At 45.0% G+C, this 23,342-nt stretch overlaps 1 protein-coding gene across 2 annotated transcripts in view; it reads left to right on the forward strand.

The window, feature by feature from the left end:
* SYT9 (synaptotagmin 9) overlaps nucleotides 1-23,342 on the forward strand; it is a 181,543-nt gene that overhangs the window by 136,888 nt on the left and 21,313 nt on the right. The window lies entirely within an intron of this gene.

Consider the following 23,342-nt stretch of genomic DNA (forward strand, 5'->3'; position numbering starts at 1 on the left):
ATAAGGATAACAGGATTCTGCACCCAGCTAGTCTGCCGGTCTGCTGGGACCACCTCATTGCGCCTGATACCCCCTGCAACTAAGGGTTATACAATTCCCAGCATAACTAGGAGGCAGGTGTGGCACGGTACACCTGGCATGAACAGAGTCCTCATCTGCCACCTTCTACCTCCTAAAGGGTGTGAACTTAGAGCTATAGAACTAGAGCAAATGTCAGTTACCCAGACTCAGCTGGGAGTTACACCAGCAGGCCCTTCAAACCGGCTTGGATATTATCCATCAAGTGCCCAGCAGAGGCTACTTGGAGTCTTCGAGGTCCACACATTCCCGGGAGAAAGCATCTAATTGCCCAGGTTGAGTTAGGTGTCCACCCCAGTCCAGTTCACTGTAGGTCAGGGGTCATGGAAATGTGAGCTGGTGCCCATTCCAGAAGGAGTGTTGGGAGTAGACTTTCTGAGAAGGGTCCTGGCAGGACGGGGAAATTGACACACGCAAACCTGACTGCTACCCAGATTTTGAATTGAGGGAGTCAGAGGCTCTAGCACTCTAGGCAAATTGTTATTTACAACAGATTTAGGAAATAAGAGTGATTCCCCATAAAGGGGAGGGGTGACTGGCAAAAGCCAAGCAGATCCAGTTGCAAATAGGGAGTTTGGTGCATTGCAGGGCTTGGGTTCCGATGAGAGCCAGACCAGCAGAAAAGGAAACTAAGAAAAAATCTAAGAAAACAAAAACAATACGTGGACTGAAGCATAGGTTGGGGAAAAGCCCTTGGAAGTGCTACCACTCAGCAAGCAGGAGATACTTGAGTTGCCCATAGGCACCCCAGATTGCAGATCTTTGGTAATACCATGAACTCCAGTCCCTGTCAGGTCAGTATGGAGTGAAGTGAGGCCAGTGATCACATGCTTTGCCTTCTGAAGGCATGGCTCAAGCATGGGGTCACTGAATTGAGCATAATAAACCTGGGGTAGCCATGAAGGAGACGAGTAGTTGGTACATGGAGGACCACATGCTGTCACAGCATCTCCATGTTATAACATGCTCCCCCCACTCATAGTCCAACAGAATGGCTCACTGTTTCAGAGAACAAAATGTTTGTTCTGGGTGGAAACTGAAAGAACAAGAAATGTGTAACGTACTTTAAAATAGTGCAAGAAAATATAAATTTCTTTATGATCTAAAATGAGTACCATCCTGGTAAGGAACAGGAAGGGAAAAAAAATAAACCTGATCTTGCTAATTAATGTTGCTCAGTCTTTTTCAGGTCATCTCAGTCTCTTTGATGTAAATATTCAGTCAAATGTAACATTCTAATTCCCTGCTAGAACTATTTCCTTTCTTCCAGAGGCCTCCTCTCTCCTTCTTCCTTCCCAAGCTGGCATCTAGGTGCAGGGAAGTGCAAAGGCCCTGGTGGCAGGGAGTGATCTATTTGCTTTCATCTGACTGGGCATGTTGTCCTGCTTGTCTTTGGCCATCAGATGCCTCCATCACTGCCTGTGCTGCTGAGGATCTTGGCTGGTGTAACTTGTGGCCTCTCTTCTCAGCACAAGGCAGGCAAGAGGAATGCTCTTCAAGAGCTTGGCCCCCTTTCAGGCTGACCAGGCCCCACTTTGGCTCTTGGATCTCTGTGGCCCTGTGGATCTCTGAGGTCTGGCAGCACCTCCTGTTGAATACCTGGCCTAGGAGGTTTTCTTTGCAGCCCCTTGTTCAGGGTTACTTCTCCACTTGCTAGAACCCTCCTGAAATCTTGTTAGCCAATACTGTCACCTCTTTTCCACATCCATTCAGGGACACGTGGAAGCTGCAGGAAACTCGATGCCATTACAGGCACCCTCTTCATGCCTGTAGAGTTATGTCACCATTTCAACATTGTTCCTCCAGCCTCATGTTGGCTCAGGGGCCACATATGCCTTCACCTTCCTCCTCAGTCCATCTGAAACACAGAGTTTCAAGCCTGAGGGGTAAAGCCAGGACCTCACATCAGATCCTTTCCTCCTCCTCTCTCCCTATCTCTTCTGCCAAAGTCTCTCTACCTTCTCTCGCCAGCTGGTGGAAACTTCATTTATATCAAGAACATGATTCCTCTCTACCTACACCTTATGTTCAGATATCCGAGGTCTCCTCTCAACATGTAAAGGGAGCATTTGGAATTTAGATGTGTCTCTTTTCTCTTGACAAGGCCTGGCTTGGAGACTCTTGTTTTTTGAGGGCCTAGCTGATCATTGACCTTGTGTTATTTGCCCTTGGCTTTGTTAAAAAATAAAATTCAACTAAATAATTTTAAAGATCTAATTGGCTTTATTAATGATTCATGAATCAGGCAGCATCCCATCTAGCAAATAGAATTTCAAGGAGCTGCACAAAATGGAAGAGTTTTATAGGCAGAAGGAGGTGGGACAAGAAGTTATTGGCAAAGAGTGGATTGCTTCAGGCACAGTCACCATCCATTGGGGGACAGAAGGGGTCTATCAGGATTTCCTCACTAGTCTGACCAGGTAATTCCAGACTGACTGGTTAAGATGACATTCCTAGAAGAAGCTGAAGCTGCAATTGAGTTAGGTTTGGTGAAATGGGTTTAGCACGAGTGACTCCATTTTGGGCCTGTTTCTTTTTTTCACAGCTTGCAGGAATATATGGCATTGATTCATTGCATGGAACAACACAATTTATAGAAAATGGAAATACTATCCCTGTTACATAGATATTGAATTAGTATTTGATGAATGGATGAAAGAATGAATGGAATGAGATATATAATGAAAACGGTTGGGTTCCTTTAGTTCTAAAGTTCCACAATTCTCCATTCAATGAAATCTAAAGTAGAAGTCAGTTCAGGGCAAGATGTAAAAGTTATGGAGACTGAATTTGCAGTAGGCTCTTCAAGTGGAGATGGTCCTTATTAAGTTCTAAGTTTTGATTCTCTTTTCTCCGTTTAGAAGGACGTGAGAAGAAGTCACCTCCTCCCTTGGTACTGTAGGGGAGGAAGACAATTCCTCTACCCGCTCTGGGTCCTCTGGCCAAACAACGAATTAAATTCACATGAGACAGAATAACAGAAGAAAATTAAACAAAGCTTTATAACATGTATACATGGGAGAGGCTCAGGCAAAGTGAGCAACTCGCCAAAATGGCTGAAGCCACCACCTTAAATATCATCTTCAGCTAAAGACAAAGGAGGATGTTGGGGGTGGGGGGAGTCAGTTATGGGAGTTTACCAGACAAGTACAGTAAACAAGAGTCAGGTTATTATGCAGATTTGAGTCCTTGCCTTCTGCATTGATTAAGAGTTTCTAGAGATAAGGTCATCCCCACTTCTTCCTGGTACAGAAAGGGAGACACCTTTACAGATGGAGATTTCCTTTACAAATGTAAATGTCTCTCAACAAAGGGTAAATAAATTCTACTTTTCAGAGTTTCTTTCCTGTCTGCAGTTTTTTAAAAGTAACCAGCCCAAAATAATCCTCATGCCAAAGAGACATATCTTGGGGTGGCCAATTCCAGTCCCCTACTTTTCTCATGAACTGCCATCTGATGATATGGCTTTGCATTTTGAGTGCAGCTGAGAAATTTTCAGAACAGTAACTGAGGCACCTTGGTAAATCATGAAGGTCCCTCTCGAGCTGATATGGGTGGCCAGGTCCTAGAGTACTTCATTTTCTTCTTTCATAAGAGATAGAGGAAGTAGAAATGCCACAGAGATCCCTATGGCGAATGACAGACTCCTGCACCCTGAATGAGAACTGATCAGGAGGTGATAAGGACATTGGTCTACAAGTTGGCTTTTCTCAACAGGAAAACATTTTAGCAGTAGTTTTACACAATGTAATGATTTGCTCCATGTACCTTTAAAGATGAAAAACAGAAAAATAGTGAGAAAGTATTTTTTGGACAAAATAAAGGACTTGTATAATTGGTTTTTTCCAAAAAATAAATTATTTTTATTGGTGGAATTTAGCATGCCAGTATCCATAAACACCTGCAGGGCCACTGAAACAAAACTGATTGCAAAGAACATAAGAATGTGCTACGTGTTTGGGATCTGAAAAATATTAACAAACCTCTTAGAATCTCTGCCAGTTGATGTAAGTGGCCAGATTGCAGTTTGGACAAATAGACATGGTTAGTGTTAATGGGGCATCGTGTTTCCAGCTGGTGGAGGGAATGGTCAGCAAACAAAGCCAAAAGCATTGGTATTTCCCAAGCAAGTCTTCTCTTTTGTATTGAATTATCTGTATAAAAAAAGGATACTAAGCATTTTCTCATCTTCAGCTGGGATAGAAAACCAGTGACTCTCCGAAGGTCTGTAGAGATAATAATCATACAAAACATGGAAGCATTAGGGTAAACACTGGAGGTATGAAAGATGAGAATAATGTGATAGAAAATAACATTTCTCCCTGAACAGAAAGTCAACTGCATCTTGACTCCCCTCATTCACGTATGACCTTGCCCCAGTAGTCCTTGCCCTGGAGCGTTCCTGCTGCACACTTGAATAGTAATTAAATAAGAAAGTGGTTAACAGTGGGCTTGAGCCTTCAGCAATCTGCATCTCCAGGAATGGCATTCATAGGTGACTGCTATTACAATGAGTTGATGGGCCAATTCTTCCCCCCAGATGAAATGAACTAGAATGGTTTATGCCAGCCTCTGAAAGGACTGCACCCACGTGATATCTGAGGGAGGAGAATACTTCCTGGGTTAAGGGGCCTAGAGCAAGGGTAGAATATGCTGGCAAAGGACAGAGAACATCAGGATGGCCACTGCTCCTGGAAATGAGTCTTTCAGGAGATATGCCTGTTGAATGCTGCCTCCCAAATATCACCAGAACAACCTGTCGATAAGACAAAGCTGAGTTTATTGCTTGCCTGGTAATCGAAGGGAAAGAGCAAGATCTGATTTACTGAGATTTTGAAGTATGGTTTAATGTGCTTCTTTCAGTGTGACAAAGGGGACAAGACAGGGGATGGGGGAGTTTGGTTAGGCTTGAGTAAAGATCCTGATATAATAGTTGAGGTGGACACAGCAAGGTGAGGATTTTGAGATCAGGATTCAAAGAGTTTGGAGTATAAACTGTTTATTGATGCTTTCTAAGGAAGAATTGATGGTCTGTTGGGAAGTTCCTGTAATGAACAATAATGTTATTTGCAACTTTTATGTGTCTTGGCAAGTGTCTCCAGAATGTTAATGAAGACAATAGACTAGTAAAGTCAAGTTAACATACAATGCATTCTGTAGACAGCTGGCTGTGTTGAGGTAGATGACATTAGTTCTCACACCCCAAGAACAAAAGGCAGAAGGAGAGGTCGCAGGGATCCTGCCAAGCACTACAGGTACCACACAGACAATGTGAATGTTTGTTACTTGCCTCCCCAGCATCAATCCCCCTTTCTGATGTCCCTGACTCCTGATTGGGGATTCTGAGAAGCCTGGTTCCATCCTTGGCTCCAGTAATGGGACTATGACCTAGTCCCAAGCTAAACCAATCAAGCCAACTGTGGGGATTAGCACTGCATATGCTGATTCAGTCAAGAGAGTGGTATAGAACATTTGTTGGAAATGCTTGGACAAAGATGCTTGATACTGAACCTCTTAATCCCCAGTTCATGTGCCCGATGCACAGCAAGCCAAACACTCCATCGTCGGTGCTTGGAGATGGAGAAAGATTTATCTGAATTGGCCAAAACAAGAAGGCAGGGGCCTGGGTTTGCTCAAATCTGCCTCCCCAAGAACAGAAAGCAGGGGGTTTTATAGAGCTAAGGGGCATGGCAGGAACAGCTTCAGAGAAACAAAGGGGTACTCCTCCCGATAAGCTCTTGGGCAGTCTGACTTCTGGGCTTCAACAACTACTGAGGGCTGGCCACCTGGTGATTGTGACCTCTCTGAAGACATTCTGTTTCTTCTACAAAACAAACTCATAAATCCTTGAGACCCGAGTCACCCCTTAAGTTAAACAAGAAAACAGCAAATTGACAAGATTCATCTATGTCTGTGCTGGGAACAAGGTCAAAAGGCAATCATGTTCTTATTGAATATCTACAGTAACCCTCAGGTACCTGGCTTCATGCTGTCTCTTTCCTTTTGTATATGTAGGGGAAGAAGAAATATTCCTGTGCCCTCTAGGTTCTTCTGGCTGGTCTAAGAATTAAATTGACATAAGACAGATTAACAGAAGAAAATCAAACAAATTTAATAGTGTGCATAAATGGGAGAAAGCCAGGAAAACTGAGTAGCTTGCCAAAATGGCCAAAGCCACCACCTTAAATAACATCTTCAGCTAAATACAAAGGAAGGTGTTGGGAGTAGTGGTTTGAGACTTCAAAGGCAATTCGCATGGAGATGGGAAAGCAAATGTTTGTTAAACAGCTATTTGCAATGCCTTGCAAAGACAATAAGACATGGAGAGGACTTTGATCAAATGGGCCTTGCTAGATTTCTCTCTGTCTACCACATCTGGTTCATATTATACTATAGTTATTTATGGTATCAGTTCCCTCCTGAAGCTGGCCTTCTACCTTAAATTCTTTTAGGCAGTTAGGAGAAGGTCATATTTCTTCCTGAGTATTTTTACTTAAAAATAATCAAGCCAAAGAGACAATTTTGGGGTGGCAAACTCTGATCCTCTAAAGATGCAAACAAAGAAGCATATACCCCAGGAGCAGCTGTGGCCTGTGACCTCTAGAGGAGCCAGGCTTAGGGTGAGGACAAGCCCATGGGTGGCAGAATAGAGATCATATGTTTGAGCTACTGGATCAAGCCTTTCCCAAACATAGTGTTACCTCTGGCCTTTGTGAATATGTAAGCATGTAAATTTCCTTTGTTATGTAAGCAATATGGGGTAGGAGTTCTGTTGCTTGAAACAGAAAATATCTTATCTAGGCACAGGTAAATACCCACTGTTGTCCCAATTGATGTTCCCTTGGAGTGAAGAGAATCATTCCCAAAGTTGCCATGAGATCAACTCTTCTGTCTTGCTCACTATGGTATGTCCAATACCTAATAAAGTACCTGGCACATGGTAGACATTCAGTAAAGTTTTCCTAATGAAATGTTATCAATGTTTGGTTACTTAGCTCATGTGTTCAAACAGTTATGGCCAAAAGAGAGACTCTCTGCTCTTAATGACACACAAATACTGTATAAAGTTAGGGAAAAAACTGCTTTCCTTTTGCATGTATATCTTATTTGCCAAAGGGAAATTCAAATCCGACATGGACTTGAAGGAGCCATGGGCAGCTCTCTGTCTTATCATGGCTCCCTTAGGTCGATACAGGCACAGGTCCTCAGGAGTGAAGATCAGTCACATGACTGTCCGTCCCCATCAACCTCTCCTATCATGTACTGCAATTCATTTGTTTAGAATGAATATGAAAATCTATACTCTTTGAATAACAGTATATTAGCAACTCTAACGTTATCTTTTAACCCAATGCTTATTTATTTTATTTTTGTTTATAAACTAAAGCTCAGTTGTACGTTTAAAGTCTGTGATCAGTAGTGGTAGAATTATATATTTTCCCCTATTTTAAATAAAGTTCAGAACATGAAATGTGATGACATTGATCATTGAAATGCTTAAAAATAAGGAAAAGGGGGTTTCTAAAAAGCCAGGGGCTTTGCAAATCTGAGCAATTACATAATGCAATCTTAACTTTCAGGTATAGGGTGTACTACATGAGTTGTGCTCAGATTATCAAAAGGAGAAGCAGTTAGAAAGAGGAGCAGAGAGAGAAAGGTGTGGTTTTTTCCTATGTAGCTGCAGATCCGAGTGGAAAGTGCTTAAATACCGTACCTAGTGTTAGTAAGTGTCCATGTTGAAAAAGTTTATTAGAAAAAGATCATAAAACCAATCAAGAAAGCAAATGCCATCTGGAGGGATTAAGATTGACTAAAATTAAACAATGTAAACATTCTGTATTTTCCTTTCTGTTATTCATGTTTAATGAAGTCTCTGAAGGGGGATGTGGATCCAAACAGAGTGCTTTTGGTTGGGCCTTGTCTGCTTTCTCTCTCCTTCTTGACTGGAGTCAGGGTCACATCGAGAAACATGGCTGGATTAAAACAGGTGGCACCTACCCATGAGGGGAAGATGGACGTGGAGGAACTGCCCTAGCTGCAGAGAGGCCCAGAGTCCATAACCAAGATATCAAGGCTGAGCACCTGGTGTTTCCATCCTAGTTCTGGAAGCTTCTATACAGGGATAGAGAGTAGGGCCCTCCAGTGACAGTGACTGTGGCCACAGATCCAGCCTCCAACAAGGGAACTGAGAGCCAGGCAGCGTCAGGTGGGCTTCTGGTGTTGGAGAGAATGATGGCAGAGCTCCTCATGGCAAACTTTTAGGATGGAGGTAGTATCCAAACAGTATCCCGACTGGGCAGATGGGTCAACCTGGTGGTGGAGGTGAAGGGTGCAGGAGTTGGACTCACTTCAGCACACAAGGTCCAAGAACGAGTTGTTCAACCAAGGCCCCTTGGCTATGGAAGATTGTATCACAGGACCCTGAAGCCCGGCAGGGCAGCCACAGGACTGTCGTTTTGCCTCTCCTCCTGGAGCTTGCAGGGTGACGTCAACATTGTGTTCATGGGTGAGTAGCTGGGGGGTGACAGAATCTGATCTGTTACTTGCATTTTAAATTTTATGTTCCGTAAGTTTGCAGAATGTCTATTCCCAGGATTAGCACTAATGGCTCTTATCCTACTGCTTAAAAATAATGTGACACTTCCATCGCTCCTCAAGTATGGAACCAAAGTATCATGTGAATGTGGGCTTACCTAGAACTAAATCTTATGTCAGGAATAAGGAGCCAGGGATCCTTGCAGAGAAAGAAATAGTAACTCAGAGAAACCCTACACTCTCAGAATAACAAGGGGAAATGGGACACTGCCACAGTCACACTGATGAGTCCAGCAGAATCTAAGCCACCCCACACAGTGCCCCACCCTCTCTACCTCCATCCTGCGTCTCTCTCACACGTCAGTGGGCATGAAAGAGTTAATGGCAAAGGCCTTGAGAAAGCTGCACTTTGTTACAGGGAAATAGCTTTTAGCTCCAGTTGCTGCTGTCAGAAGAGATGCTTGAAAGCAAGAAAGGGAATAATAGGAAAGAAAAGGGCTTTTGAATCACGTGGGAGTCTTCGAGGACTACTCAGCCCGGAAGATGTTCCTCTTATTTCTTCAAGCTAATAATTCTCTAAAGCCTCCAGCACAGATGGAGCTTCCTTCACTGTCTTTACAGATTGTGATTGAATTCACGAGAGCCCAGGAGACAGCCCTGATAGTATGGACTTCCTCAGTGGCAGGAACTGGGGACAGCATTAATTACAGCAGTAGCACCGGAAATGCAGCCCTCACCCTGTGTTATAGTTGAGGTGGATGGTCTCTCAGCTTTAGGAGAGTCCTTGAGCAGTTGCAGACAGAGACTCACAACTCTTTGCTTAGTGAATCAGTTGCAAAGACCAGAAGGGGACCTCATGAGCTAGGGAATGATGGGGAACCAGGGCTGTGAAAGAAGAAATAGATCTGGACCAGACACAGGGCTTCACCCATTCCCATCCTAGAGAGGATGGCTTGGAAGTTAAAGCCGGGACCCCTCCACCACTCCTACCCACTCTGTGCTCAGGGAACCTTAGGTGGCCTCTGTTTCTAAAGCTCTGTATTGCTGCTGAGTGGGACATGCCTGCTGAGTAGCTGTCAAGTGGGGGTGGGGTCGGAGGTTGTTTAAGGGGCTGTGGTTGAAGTAGCTGAAGGAAGAGTAGGTTTGGGAGAGACAGAAGTGGTGGAGTGGCAGCCAGCCACAGAGAAGAGAATTGGATGGTTTGGGGGGAGAGAGGGAGTAGGGTAGAGAGATAAAAGACATTTGGAGTCAGTTTTGCTGGCAGGAGACAAGGTAACCTTCAGAGCTCCAGGAAATCTTCAGTAGGATTGACATGAGTTTGCCTTCGGATTGTAGTATGAGAACTTGCTGAGTCTGGCCCCCAGTCTAGAGGGTCCATGGCAGTCCTGTATGATTCTAGATTACTTGTAACCTGCTGTTCATATGCACCTATATATGTACAAATTTAAGTTAGTTCTCAGCAAATTTAAGCGTACACCTAAAGGCTTGAATTAATTGTTTAACTCTGTGGTGTCCAGTTCGATTTTTTTCCTAAACTCTTTTCTGAAGTCAAATCTAATTTGGAAACTGAATGCGTAAAACAGTTAAATGCAAGAGCTACTGTGGTCGAAGCAGACACAAATTGAAGAGAGCAAAATCGTTTAATCAAAGAAGAAGGCATGACTCAGTTAAACTTCCTGGTGGACTAGGACTGTTGTGCTGTTCCTAGTGTCTAACAGGGAGAGGAAGCTAACACCGGCTCTGCCACTTAGAGCTTCTGTCCTTAAGCAAATTACCTGATCTCTCCAACAATCAGTTTCCTCTTCCATAAGGTGGGGCTATTACTACCTAGTTTTAAATACCTGTTGTGGTGATTAAGTGACATAACATACATGAAAGCACCCAGCATAGTCTCTGGCAGTGAAAGATGCTCACCAAGTGTTGAACAAGTGAGAAAACATAACCCCACCCAGCTTTTCAGTGGCTGGTTTTTGTTGATGCTATCGCAGGGGTCAAATAAGGATAACTTTCCTGGGATATTCCAAGTTTGTCATTTCTCTCGCTTTTGGAATTTCCAATGCTTCACAGAGACTTGGATGTCAAGAACGTAAGGGGTGGCACAGTATTTCACTAGGTTCTCGATTATACATGGAATGGAGCAGGGTGCCTCTAATGATCTTGGCTATGATTTACAGTGAGAAATACATTTCACATCACGACACACATGAAGATTTAAAACTGAAACAAAAGTTTCATGGAAGACTACACATACTTGTGATGCATTTTTTGAAAAATTTTTATTTTATTAAAAGAAAGAATACTGCTCTTAACCATTAAACTGATTCCACAAACCCATTAATGGGTCATGGGTCCATGCTATGAAGAACACTGACATAAAAGCTATGCGCTTTTAGAAAAGCCAATATAATTTTGATTCAGTATGGGACTGTTAAGAGGGAAATGTGAAATCATAGCCAAATGCATGCATTTTTAAGGCCAGCCAAAGTACTCTTTCTCCAAAAGACCAGAATTCTAGGCTTTTCATCATATATATTTGTCAGGAAACAACACCATCCCTTGGCTTTGGCTTCTCTGCGTAGGATGCAGCCTGCCCATGTTGGTGTTGCCTCATTTGCATGAGTACAAATAGACCATTTTTATCACAAATATTTGACCTTCTGGTTTGGAGCTGTGCTTAACCTTACAATGATAAACAGCATGGAGATATCAACTGTGTGTTTATAATTGAACAAAAGTGTTGTGTAAAGCCACAGAGGAAGGAAGAGGGACTCTTGATGGATATGTGTGTCACTGCTATGAAAGAGTTCCCTGAGGGAACTGGCTCCACGTGGCCTCCTTCGCCCCACCAGGTGCTGGGTACTGTCCTAAGTGCTGAGGACCCAGTGCCCACCTTCACGGAGTCTGGTGGGGGAGTCTGACAGTAAATTGTCTAATTGATGTTTTTAAAATTTGTATGGGAACACAGATGAGAGAGTTCCCAACACCTACTGGGGAAGGCTGGTGACCAGACAGACACACTGACCTGCTTGCTGGGGCAGGCTCTTGAATGTGAGTAGGAATCGTCCTGCTGAGCAGAGAGAAAAAGGAATTTCGAGGAGAAAGACTAACACATTCAAAGGCACAAACATGTGAAAGAGGAAGCCTGGTGCCTGGGACACCAGGGAGTTCAGCATGACTGACACACAGGGTGCATGGAGGATAGAAATGGGTCCAGAAAGGGAAGGAAAGGTTGTTCAACATGATAAGGAATTGCAACTTTCTGCTGGGACAGAATGATTTTAAGGGAAAAATTTTAAGACGAGCTGCAGCATGCTCAAATGTGTGTTTTGAAAGGATCACGCTGACCATCTGGAGGAGCATGGGTGAGAGGGGATGAAGCTGGAGGCAGAGACAGCTGTAGTGGTCAAGATGAGCTGTGCTCCTGTTCAGGCTTGAAGAGGGCAGAAGTGGAGGGGATGGGTGAGAAAGAGTGCCCTTGTGAAGCTTTATGAGAGGTCAGGGAGAGGGAGGAGTTCAGGATGATAACCAGGCCTCCATGGTCGCCAGATGGATGGTCCTGCCATCCACTGAACCACAGAATGGTAGAGAAGGGACAGGGTGTTTGGTGCAAGGATGAGGGAGGGGGAACTGGCAAAGGGAGAGGAGATTAAGGAGTTTCAGTATGTGCCAAGAGCAGCAGAATTTGATAAAATGTACCATTCACTTAATACCTTCTAAAAGATGCTCTTTTGGAAGGTATATTGCATTCACAACTAAGTTCCTTAGATTTTAATCATCTACCCCTGATAGAAAGATGCACACACATACATACGCAAATGTACATGTACACCTGCACACACACACACGCACACACAGTGTATCTATCTCCTCCCTTTTTCTTAGCTGACAGCCAGTCAGATTCTATTCTGGGCCCAAGGCCATGTGAAGAAGGCAGGTTGATTCACTGTTTTTTAAATGAAAATGCCTGTGCCCACAATCTGCTGACAAAAGGCTAATTAGCCTGAATTTTAAGACCCAGATCCCTTGAGGAAGAGCATGTCAGAAAGCTCTGAGCTTCACCAACAAAGCTCTCTCCAAATTAGGGGAGGTTGCAGGTTTTCCCAAGTGGCCCATGTATCAGTATTACAGAGTCCAGACTCAGCTGTGACCCACCCTGTGAAGAGAAGGGACCTCTATTCAGACAGGTGAGTTCTTCACATTGCAGCCATCTCCCTGCGGAGGCCAAGAGTAAGGACTGAAAAGAATATTCTGGAAGAGCAGTCATCAAGGGAACTCAGACAGATGGGGTATCCTTCAAACAGGGAGTAGGGGAGGGAGCAAGGACTAGAGAGGCACAAGGAGACGGTCAGCATCAGGTCACAGAGGAAGGCTGAGCCAAGTCTGTTCAAATCAACTTCAAATTACACTTAATAAAATTTAAAAATCATTCCTCAATACTATGTCCCATTCCTCTACTTCTCTTCAAATTTCTCGACTGTCTTGAGAAAGAGAGCACACTAGTGTTTCTGAGTGCAGGGGTTGGTTGGGCTGCGACACTGAGTTTTTATGTCTGTCCTCCTCCCCGCAGGGAGAGCAGTCTCAGCAGAGCCATGGTACCTGATGACATCCAGATCGGAGACAGACAAGGACTGAGGAATTAGAGTTAATGAATATAGACAACTCCTTCAAGATACTTGGCTGAAAGAGGAAGGCAAGAGATAGGCCAGTCGATAGAAAAAGATGAAGGGTTTTGAGAGTGGGATTTGCTTTTTCAGAAGCAAGACATTTGAGCATTTTTATAGGCTGAGGAAAAGGCTGATAGGGAAAGACATGTTGAAGATGCGGGGGAAGGGGGCAATGTAACTGATGTGTGGGCTTTAACCTGGAGACACGTGGCCCTGGCCTGTGCCCAGCTCTTCTCACAGAGCACACAGGATGTTCCTCCATCCTATTTCAGGCATGACTATCATGGCTGACACTGTAGCCTATGGAAGCAGATGTTACTCCACAGGCAGGATTAAGAGAAGCCTTGCGCTGCTCTCAATGCAAGGGCAGAGCACCCAGCATTTATGCCATGCCCTCTACTGCCTCCCACACTTACCATAACCGAGGCCCAGCCCATCACCTGCCTCCTCTCTCCCCACATCTCTAGGTCCCCAGGTTTTCTCTGCATACTTACTCCACATTCCATTGTCCTGGAAGCAGCTCTGCCCTCTTCCAACCTGGCTCAGCCTCGAAAGGGCCTCTTTCCCCTCCTGGGTCCTGCTGAGGCTTTGCCAGTGTTCAGACCCTGCTCTTATTCTTCCATCAACTATGATCCTATTGTCTGGACAACCTAGCCTCTTCCTGTTACTGCACCCCTCAGATCAGAGCCCCACTCCCTGTCATCCCATGCACCTCCCGTACCCCACCTCTGACACTTGAATGGACGTGCCACATCTCTTCTCTGACCTCCTCTCTGATTTCAGCATTGACCCTTGAAGCAGAAGCTTCTTGCTGCTAAGTCCTCTCCTCCCAGCTCTAATTCACAGCCCCAACCTCCATTGGCTTCCGGAAAGTGCAGCTATGGACAGTCTTTGAGCATTTATTCTTAAGTCCTGAAGGGCCCAACACTGAGGTGAGAGAGCACCCCTCACTACTCAGAATGCAAACACTCACTGTCCTTTTGGCTTCAGCCAGACAAACTCCAGGACATCCAAAGGGATAAAGCAGCCTGAAAAATGTTCCTAAAAACCCAGCTTTAACAGAGAGGACAAAGTTTGAGGAGAGAATGGAAAAAACTTTACAAACTGGAATTATACAAGCTAGTAGAGGCATGGCGGCATGCACACAACATAGAAGAGAAGGAAAAGTCACTGGGCCCAGTTTCATGATGGTGTGAGACCTTCACTTAGAAAGTGAATCTAAACCTTCTGGGGAGGTTTCCCTGTTCCAAGAATCAAGGAAAAGGAGGCAAAGGGGAGTCACGGTTGGAGCCACTGGTAGGCTGGTAGGAAAGGGGAGCATGTCCGATCTCAAGTAGCCTGCACTGATGCTGGGGGTGGCCAGTGCTCAGAATGCTGGTTTGTACCCGCCAAGGCTGCCGTAGAAGCATTTTTTTGAGTGTGGACCCCCAGGCCAGGTCACAGGAGTTACAATCAAGCTCACCAAGTCACAGGCTAGGAGGTGAGAGATGAGGCTGTGAACTGAGACTGGAGAGGCTGAGCAGAGAGACGTCAAGGCTGGAGATGAGACTTTAGCAAATGAGAGGTCAGGAAAATGAAGTAGGGATGGGACACAGATGAGCGGCAGAACCCCTCAAGGGAATTGCACTGAACAAGTTACTCCCAGTGCCTGCCCCATCTCAGCCTTCCCTCCATAGACACACAGCTCCACCCGTAATATCTGTGGAAGTGTCAGAGAACCGCCATGGTTTGTAAAATGTATCCCTGACCACAGATGATTGGATTGAGAGGGGCACATGCTCCCAGCAGCCAGTCTCTCAGCTGCCCAGTGACATATGACATGCCTGATACCCAAGGTGGGTTGGGTCAATTGGATACTACCACTGGTCTTGGTAGATATCAAGAAAATGAGGCATCAGCAGAACCGTGAGATACAGAGATGCTTTAGAGGTCTTGGTAGACCATGAAAAACTAGACTATAGGTACAGTACACTGAAATTGCAGTGAGTGGGAAAATATGCTCAATAGAGGATTAAGAAGCCAATCAGTAAAAAGAGGAGAGAACAGAGAAGAACTGAGTCTGATTAATAGCAGACCAGAGCCAAGATCCAGAAGTTGTGATGGTGAGGTTTCAGGAGTTACCTTGGACCTAGAATAAAACCCCTGCTCGGTTCATTATAGGACCCCCTCCTGCCATGCTGCCTGCACTTGAACTTCTCTGAGAATCCATTTCCATTATTGCCCCATGAGTATTTTTAAAATAAATCGCCACTGCCACACCTAGCTAGCCTTTTATTGAGCTGCCTTGAGTGAGCCTCTGTTTCTTGCAACACAAAGACTCACCAGAACACGTATGAACTTGGGACTGCCCAGAAGTACATTTGATGGATGTTGGATTTGGGCCACTCACTTGGTTTTCACATAGTTTGCCACAGTCTAGCTGTGCTTAAGATGAAACCTTAAAATGGTAGGAATCTCCCTGAATAGAAAAGAGGCTAGAATGAGCAGAACAATACAAATAGAAATGAGATTCATCCCACTGAGAGGAAGCCAGAGTTTCTAGAATCGAAGCACAGATGAAGGAGAAACTCCAAGCACTTGAGTGTAAGGAAAGCTGCTCAGGGAGAAGCTTAAAAAGACCCTGGTTGGTGACTCCCTGTTGAGAGGCATAGAGCGGCTGTGTATGGACCCAAAAGATCTGATAGCAACGTGCTTTCCTGATGGTGAATAAGATGTAATAAGTCAGCCAAAACTGGTCAAACTCACTGATTTTCATGGACACAGACAACTCTCTAGGAGCAAATATGGATGCATCTTCAGATGATTTTTGGGTGAGAAAATGAAGGACTTGAGAACACGGGTGGTATTTTCATTACTTCTTCCTGTTGCCCTTTGGAACTCTGGAAACCAAGAAGCACCTCAAAAATGATCAACAGTTGCCTCAGAAGATCAGGTTGATGTTTAGCTGAGGTTATGCACCATGACTTAACATACCAGAAGAAATCATTCTTAGGCAAGAACGCAGAAGATCCTACAAAGACATGGGGGACTAGTGATTGATTAATTGATCTCATCAAGAGGATTTAAAAATGAACACCAGGAGGAAAAGGGAAACAATGCAAAACAGATAACACATGAGATCAGTTGCTGTGAATGGTAATAAGTGGGATGTGAAAAAGAGTTTTACCTAGGTGCCCATCAAGGGACACATGGATAAAGAAGATGTGGTATATATACGTAATGGAATACTTCTCAGCCATAAGAAATGATGAAATCCAGCCATTTGTGACAACATGGATGGACCTTGAGGGTATTATGCTGAGTGAAATAAGTCAGAGGGAGAAAGTCGAATACCGTATGATCTCACTCATAAGTAGAAGATAAAAACAACTACAAACACATAGCAACGGAGACTGGATTGGTGGTTACCATAGGGGAAGGGGGGAGGGGGGAAGGCAAAAGGGGTGATTAGGCTCACATGTGAGGGGATGGACTATAATTAGTTTTTGGGTGGTGAATATGATGTAATCTATGCAGAATTCGAAATATGTTACGATGTACATCTGAAAGCTATATAATGTTATAATCCAATGTTACTGCAATAAAAAACAGAAAAAAAAAAAAAAGAAAAAGAGTTTCAGGACAGGCAGTGCCACAGGAGGTAAGCCCAAATGCCCAGCTATAAGTGGCCTTAAGTGTCCTAATGCATCCCGCACAGAAAACAAATAAAATAACCCAGAGCAATGTCTACATTCACCCAAGCAGGTCAACAGACCATGTGGAAACAGGCAGATTAATGTGCTGTACCTGCCTGGAAAGCTGTGCTCCTGAGGCTAAAAACTCACTGAGAAGCAGATGTATGGGGCTTACAGAAATGACCCCACTATGGGAGTATCACGGGTAGAGGGGTGATGCTCTCCTGAAACAAAGCACTAGCACAGAGACAAAGTCTCATTGTGAGGGAGAAGCTCCTGGAGGAGACATTTCCTGGAAGTCCTCTTTCATTGAAAACAGAGGATCTGATAAGTTCCTTTTTTTTTTTTTTTGACAAGTTCTTGAGTTGTTTCGCTGGCAAGATCTATCAGTTAGAATACTTTTGATGTAAAGAACAGAAATTCTGACACAAACTGGATTAAATAAGGAGAAAATGTATAATGTGGCTATGGAGTTAGAGCTAGGATGGGGATCAGGGATTGTAGATTCAGTGGTTAATGATGGGGTCAATCTTTCCAGGCTGCTGGGCCTGCCTTCCATTTTGATTCATCTTCAGGTTGGTGGCAAGATGGATGCAGTTCCAGGCATTGCGTCCAGACATGAAAATAACCAGAGGAAAATGAACTTCCTGAAGCTCTCTATTAGGAGCAAGGAAAATATCCCTCAAGCCCCCAACAGAATTTCCCCTTACATGCCATGGCCAGTGTATGCTGATTTTTTTTTTTGGCGGGGGGAGATTAGCCCTGAACTAACATCTGCTGCCAATCCTCCTCTTTTTGCTGAGGAAGACTGGCCCTGAGCTAACATCCGTGCCCATCTTCCTTAACTTTATATGTGGGACACCTACCACAGCATGGCTTGCCAAGTGGTGCCATGTCCACACCCAGCATCCAAATGGGCAAACCCTGGGCCACCAAAGCAGAACGTGCGAACTTAATTGCTGCGCCACCGGGATGGCCCCCAGAGTATGCTGATTTTTGAATCAATCACTGGCAAAAGGATCAAGATTATGTGGGCCAAACAGGTCCAACCTTGGAGATGGATCCCCTACCCCTGAGACACTTAAGTACATGGGGAGAGGTGGGAACCTGGACAAGTTCAAGGTTCACTTAGGAAGGAGGAAATTAGGGGAAATGGGTACTGGGCAGGCAATTAACAGTGTACATCACAAGGCATCTTCTGATATATATAGACAGTGAGTATAGGTAAGAAAAAGAATATATTAAAATAAGGAGAAGAAGAAAGAAAATGTATAGAAAAACAAGAACTCTTTGGCAAAGTAGAAGTAATGAGGGACCCTTAGGAAAACTACTGTATCAGAGATTCTGGTAGTGAGGAGATAATGTTTGGATATGGTCAGATTCCACCATTACCCTTAGAATAAAGATTTTCAAAAACTCAGAAGAAAAAAATCAAGGTGGTGAGGGGTCTTAGGGCAGGCCACCCCAAAATATGCCAAAGTGGCATATTGATTATTTGAATTAAAGCTACTTGAGAAACAGCCAGTACAAGAAGGACACTCTGACCCTCCTCTCTGTTCCCCTGAAAGCAGGAAATAAGTCTCCCATGTGAAAGTTCCTCTCCTCGCACCAGGAGGTAGAGAGACATCCTTGTTGCCAGAGGTAGGGAATTCAAGGCTAAGAAGCTGTGTAAACAAACTCTGCTTAGTTTCTTTGCTAATTAATACCCAAGCCTAAGTCTCTTTGTCGTGTCAATTCTTCACACATTTAGTATTTCTTTATCTGAAAGGTATAAATGCTTTCTGCTTTCGTCACTTCTTTGAGCCTCATATATTTTGGGTTCCCGTATGTAGGAAATTAAATTCGTTTTTCTCCTGTTAATCTGTTTTATGTCAATTTAATTATTAGGCTAGCCAAAGAACAAGGAAGGGAAGAAGGGATAACTTTTCCACCCCTATGATAGACGTTGTCTATTGCTAAGAGCTTAGATGGAGAGACTTGAAATATTTGAAAATAGCTTTCTTTAGAATGCTATTCTGACTATGCAATCAGAAATGATACTCAGAGAGGTATGATAGAAACACATGATTACTAATATTTTAGGTGGACATGTAGAAAAGCTGAAAAGAAAACAGTAACTGAGGCTGGCCCAGTGGCATACTGGTTAAGTTTGCATACTCCACTTTCGCGGCCTGGGGTTCACAGATTTGGATCCTAGGCACAGACCTACACATAGCTCATCGAGCCATGCTGTGGTGGCATCCCACATACAAAAATAGAGGAAGATTGGCAACAGATATGTTAGCTCAGGGCCAATCTTCCTCACCAAAAAAAAAAAAAAAAAAGCAAAAATAAACCAGTAAGGCAGATGCAGTCTTGCCTTTTTCTTACTACCTAGTCTCTCTCAGCACCACCTTGCCCCATCCTCATCTTTCTGCCTCTCTGTACCACTTCCATTTCCTAGAACTGCCTATTTCTCCATGTCCCTAGACGGGCCTCCTCTAGTCCTGAACCTAGAAATCTGGTCCTCTGTCTATGCTGGGAAGGTGGGCTTCTTCAAGGAACATACCAGGCACTTGACACAGGGCCACCTGTTTTTTACAAGTGGGACACTACAAGCCATCATGCAGCAAATTGCTTCCATCAAAGCTTTGGTCAAAAATACCTGAGGGTAAGTGCCTCTTCATATTCTCCTGGGCTAAGGACCTCCCAAAACTACTGACACTCATAGCATCCTAAAGGGACGTGTGTCCTACCATCTCGGTTAGCTGGCCATGTCACATCCACCAAGGCCCAAAGGCCTTCCCCTGATTTGGAGGACATTGTTTTCCAAGCTCAGGCAGAAGCCCTTCTTCAGACTGATTAAAACACCATCTCATTGTCCCCTAGCAAAATCCATCTAACCTTCCAGCTGTGACTCTCCCACTCCCCTGATGTCTGCCCACAACAACTCTGGGCTCCATCATCTGCCTTCCTGGAAACAAACCATTTTCTGGCCAATTCCAAAAGTCTCAAGCCAACATAGTCACCACAGGGCAGCAGATCAAGTCTGGATCCCAAAGCTCACCAGAGCAGCAGCCCCACTGAGAACCTCTCCAGGTGACACATGATCCTGGCAGGCAGCTGATGGCCTGCTCCCACCTGCCTCTCCTTACATCTCTGGGAGTTCCGTCAGCACTCTGCACTCCAGGGAAAATTGACTGCGATGAAGAGCTCTTCTAACGACCCAGCACTCTGCCAGCTCCCACACCTATGGATGACCTTGAGAATATGCCTCCACCAAACCAGCCCTGGTCTGGTCTCAGGCCTCTCCCCCACTGTTCCTGAGCCCAAACCAGGATGGGAGAGTCTGTCAGGCCTGACTTTCAGGACACTTGTCACTTTAAGGAACAGAGTCAAAGCTAGAGATGCTCCCAGAGGCACTCAGCACAGGGCTTGTGCTGCCAACACTGCGATGCCACTGTACTTGGGATCCTGGACTTAGCTCCTCTCTCATACACCTCTACCCACACACCTCTACCCCACCAACCTCTCTAGCTCCCCACTAAAATTGATCTCCCTCCTTTATGATGCTGAGCTTCACTGGACTTTTGTCAGAAATTTTCTCCAGTCCTAGTGCTCTCAGTGTCCCTGAATATTCACATGGGTAATAGGACCCTTGCCCCAGTGTCAAGTGATCCCCACAGAGCAAATAGCCCTTTCATGGGGCCTTTGCATCAGCTCTGCTACCCTTTGCTGCCCTCCTCTGGCCATCGATGTCACTGCAGGTAACCTTTCAGTGCTCTCGGTTTCATTCCTGCGCTCATTCAATAAACACTTATTTAGGACCCCTCAGTACTCTGCAAGGTCTAAACGCTGAGGATTCAGCAATGAACGTATATGGTGCTTGCCTTCCAGAAGCACAGAGTCTCCTGCAGAAAACAAGAGAGCGAGAGAGAGAGAATATGAATGAATGGGAATGGGAATGAATGAATTCCAGTGTATCCCTGTGGAAGTCTAGATTTGCTCATCATTCCACAGACTCCACCACCTAGCGCCTTCACCTGACAAAATCTTTGGAGTTGAGCACCCCTTCACCTTCAGGGGTGGAATTAGAGACCTTTGTCCTCCTCTAGTAGTGAAGTGTGTCAGTCACATCTGTCTTCTTCCTCCCCAGCATTTTATGGTTTGTTTTCATTCATAAACCAACTATTTCTAAACAGGTGGTAAGCATTCAGCCAGGCACTGGAGATACAGGTCCCATCTCCCATGGAATTTACAGTCCAGCTAAGGAGACAGACATAAGTCAATCATCAAACAGATTGTTTGATGACGGTTATAGTAAGTGTCACCTGGTGCTATGTTCTATCTTGTTCACACCTAGTGAGAGCCCTGCACAGCAAGGCTAGGACATGGTTTTGGGGAAGAAGGGATGAACCATAGAGGAGCACCGCCTGTGCACGTGGTAGGCATCTCAGGAAGTGCTGAATGCTGAATGCATGAAAGAGGCTGCAGAGCAGAGGCCTGAGAACCAAGGCCACTGTTTCCAACAAGCTCTGCTAAAATCAACAGCTCACGTGCTCTCTCCTCACCTGTAGCATGCCCACCCCATCCTGACACTCTCTTCCACCCAACTACATCATCTCCAGATGCAGATCCAGATGCGTGAGACTGTGTGGGCCAGAACCTTTGGCAGGTTTCTGGTCAAGTCAAGGACAGTTCAGGAGCCACAGTCCAATACTGCAGGAGCCACATCTGCTCCAGTCACCAGTGTGTGCCCGGTCCCCCATGCAGCACCTGGCACATAGGAGGTACTCTGTAATTCTGTAGTTGTTGTTGTATCAATACATGAATTTTGCATAATTATTCAGGCAGGAGCTCAGCTTCTGCAAGGAATTCAGTCATGATTAGACTAATTTGATCAGCGGAGACAACCATTCTGGTTAGTGGTGGCCAGAAGTCGATTTATAACCTAATCTGATGTATTGGCCACCAACAGGGTGTAGACTCTGAGTTGTAGTGACACCAGCGGTTAACCTCCAGGCCCAGGAGAGCTCTGCCGTCATCCCTGAGCTGAGATTTAGGGGTGACCCTTTGTTCAGCCTGCTCTCGGCCCCCAGGGTGAGCGGGCTGGTCTGAGAAATCTTCCCGGTGAGGAAGGGGCAGGAGGAAGGATGGCCAGCAGCAGGGGACAGAGAGCAGTGTGCAGCGACGGTGAGGGCCCAGGGTGCAGAACAACTGTGAGAACGTATTCCTGAGGTTTGGGAGACAAACCTCTGCAACCACTATGCTTCTCGGAGGTGTCCTGGTGGGCCCCTGTGCTGGAGGTGACCCACTTTCACTTAGACATTCGGCAGGGGCTGCAACACATTTTGCTTAAAACTACAGCTGGTTTGTAATTTCGGCCTCAGACGGTAATTACAGCTGCCAGGGCTCCTTAGAGAGATAATTACAGAAAGGATTCAGCACATTCATTTTATCTACACACTTAACCATCAATTAAATCATTACCGTCTAATCCTATTCCAGAGTCTAGAAATGTTCTGTGAATATATAATTTTGAAGGCACTGAAGTTTGTTTTCAGATGGTTTTAAGTGAAAAATTGCTTAATTTCCAGAGCCAACAGAGGCCCCTGTGTGTGCTTTTCCTGTGGAGGCAGAGCCAAGGGATGTTCTCTGCTTGTGGTGGCTGCCTCCCCGATGCAGGCGGTGCTGGCTGTCTTTGATCTCTCACGAAGTTCTTGGTTTTCCAGAGCAGGATTGCTACCTGGGCCTAGAGGTCAGCGGCTGGGGACAGATGGGAGGGTCTCCTCTGCTGGGATTTTGCAGGGACCATGGACCACCATCTACTAACTCAAAGCCAGGGATGAGGTCTTTTCCATGTAGGAACCCCCAAAAGTGTCATATTTAAAAGCCCAGGCTCTGGCCAGCCCTGGTGACCTAGTGGTTAAGGTCACATGCTCCACTTCAGCGCCCAAGTTCAGTTCCGGGGTGCTGACCTACACCATTCGTCTGTCAATGGCCATAATGTTGCAGCGGCTCACATACAAAAAGAGGAACATTGGCTGTGGATGTTAGCTCAGGGGAAATCTTCCTCAGCAAAAAAAAAAAAAGAAGAAGAGGAAGGAGAAGATTGGGGGCCAGCCAGTAGTGTAGTGGTTAAGTTTTCTCACTCCACTTCAGCAGCCTGGGGTTCTCAGGTTTGGATCCCGGCACAGACCTATGCACAGCTCATCAAGTCATGCTGTGGCGGTGTCCCACATACAAAGTGGAGGAAGATTAGCACAGATGTTAGCTATGGGCCAATCTTCCTTACCGAAAAAAAAAAAAAAGAGGAAGATTGGCAATAGATGTTAGCTCAGGGAAAATCTTCCTCAGCAAAAAATAAATAAATAATTAAAAACTAAAAGTTTGAATAAGCTCTACCACTGCT

Source organism: Equus przewalskii, chromosome 6, assembly GCF_037783145.1.
Source record: "Equus przewalskii isolate Varuska chromosome 6, EquPr2, whole genome shotgun sequence".
NCBI lineage: Eukaryota > Metazoa > Chordata > Mammalia > Perissodactyla > Equidae > Equus > Equus przewalskii.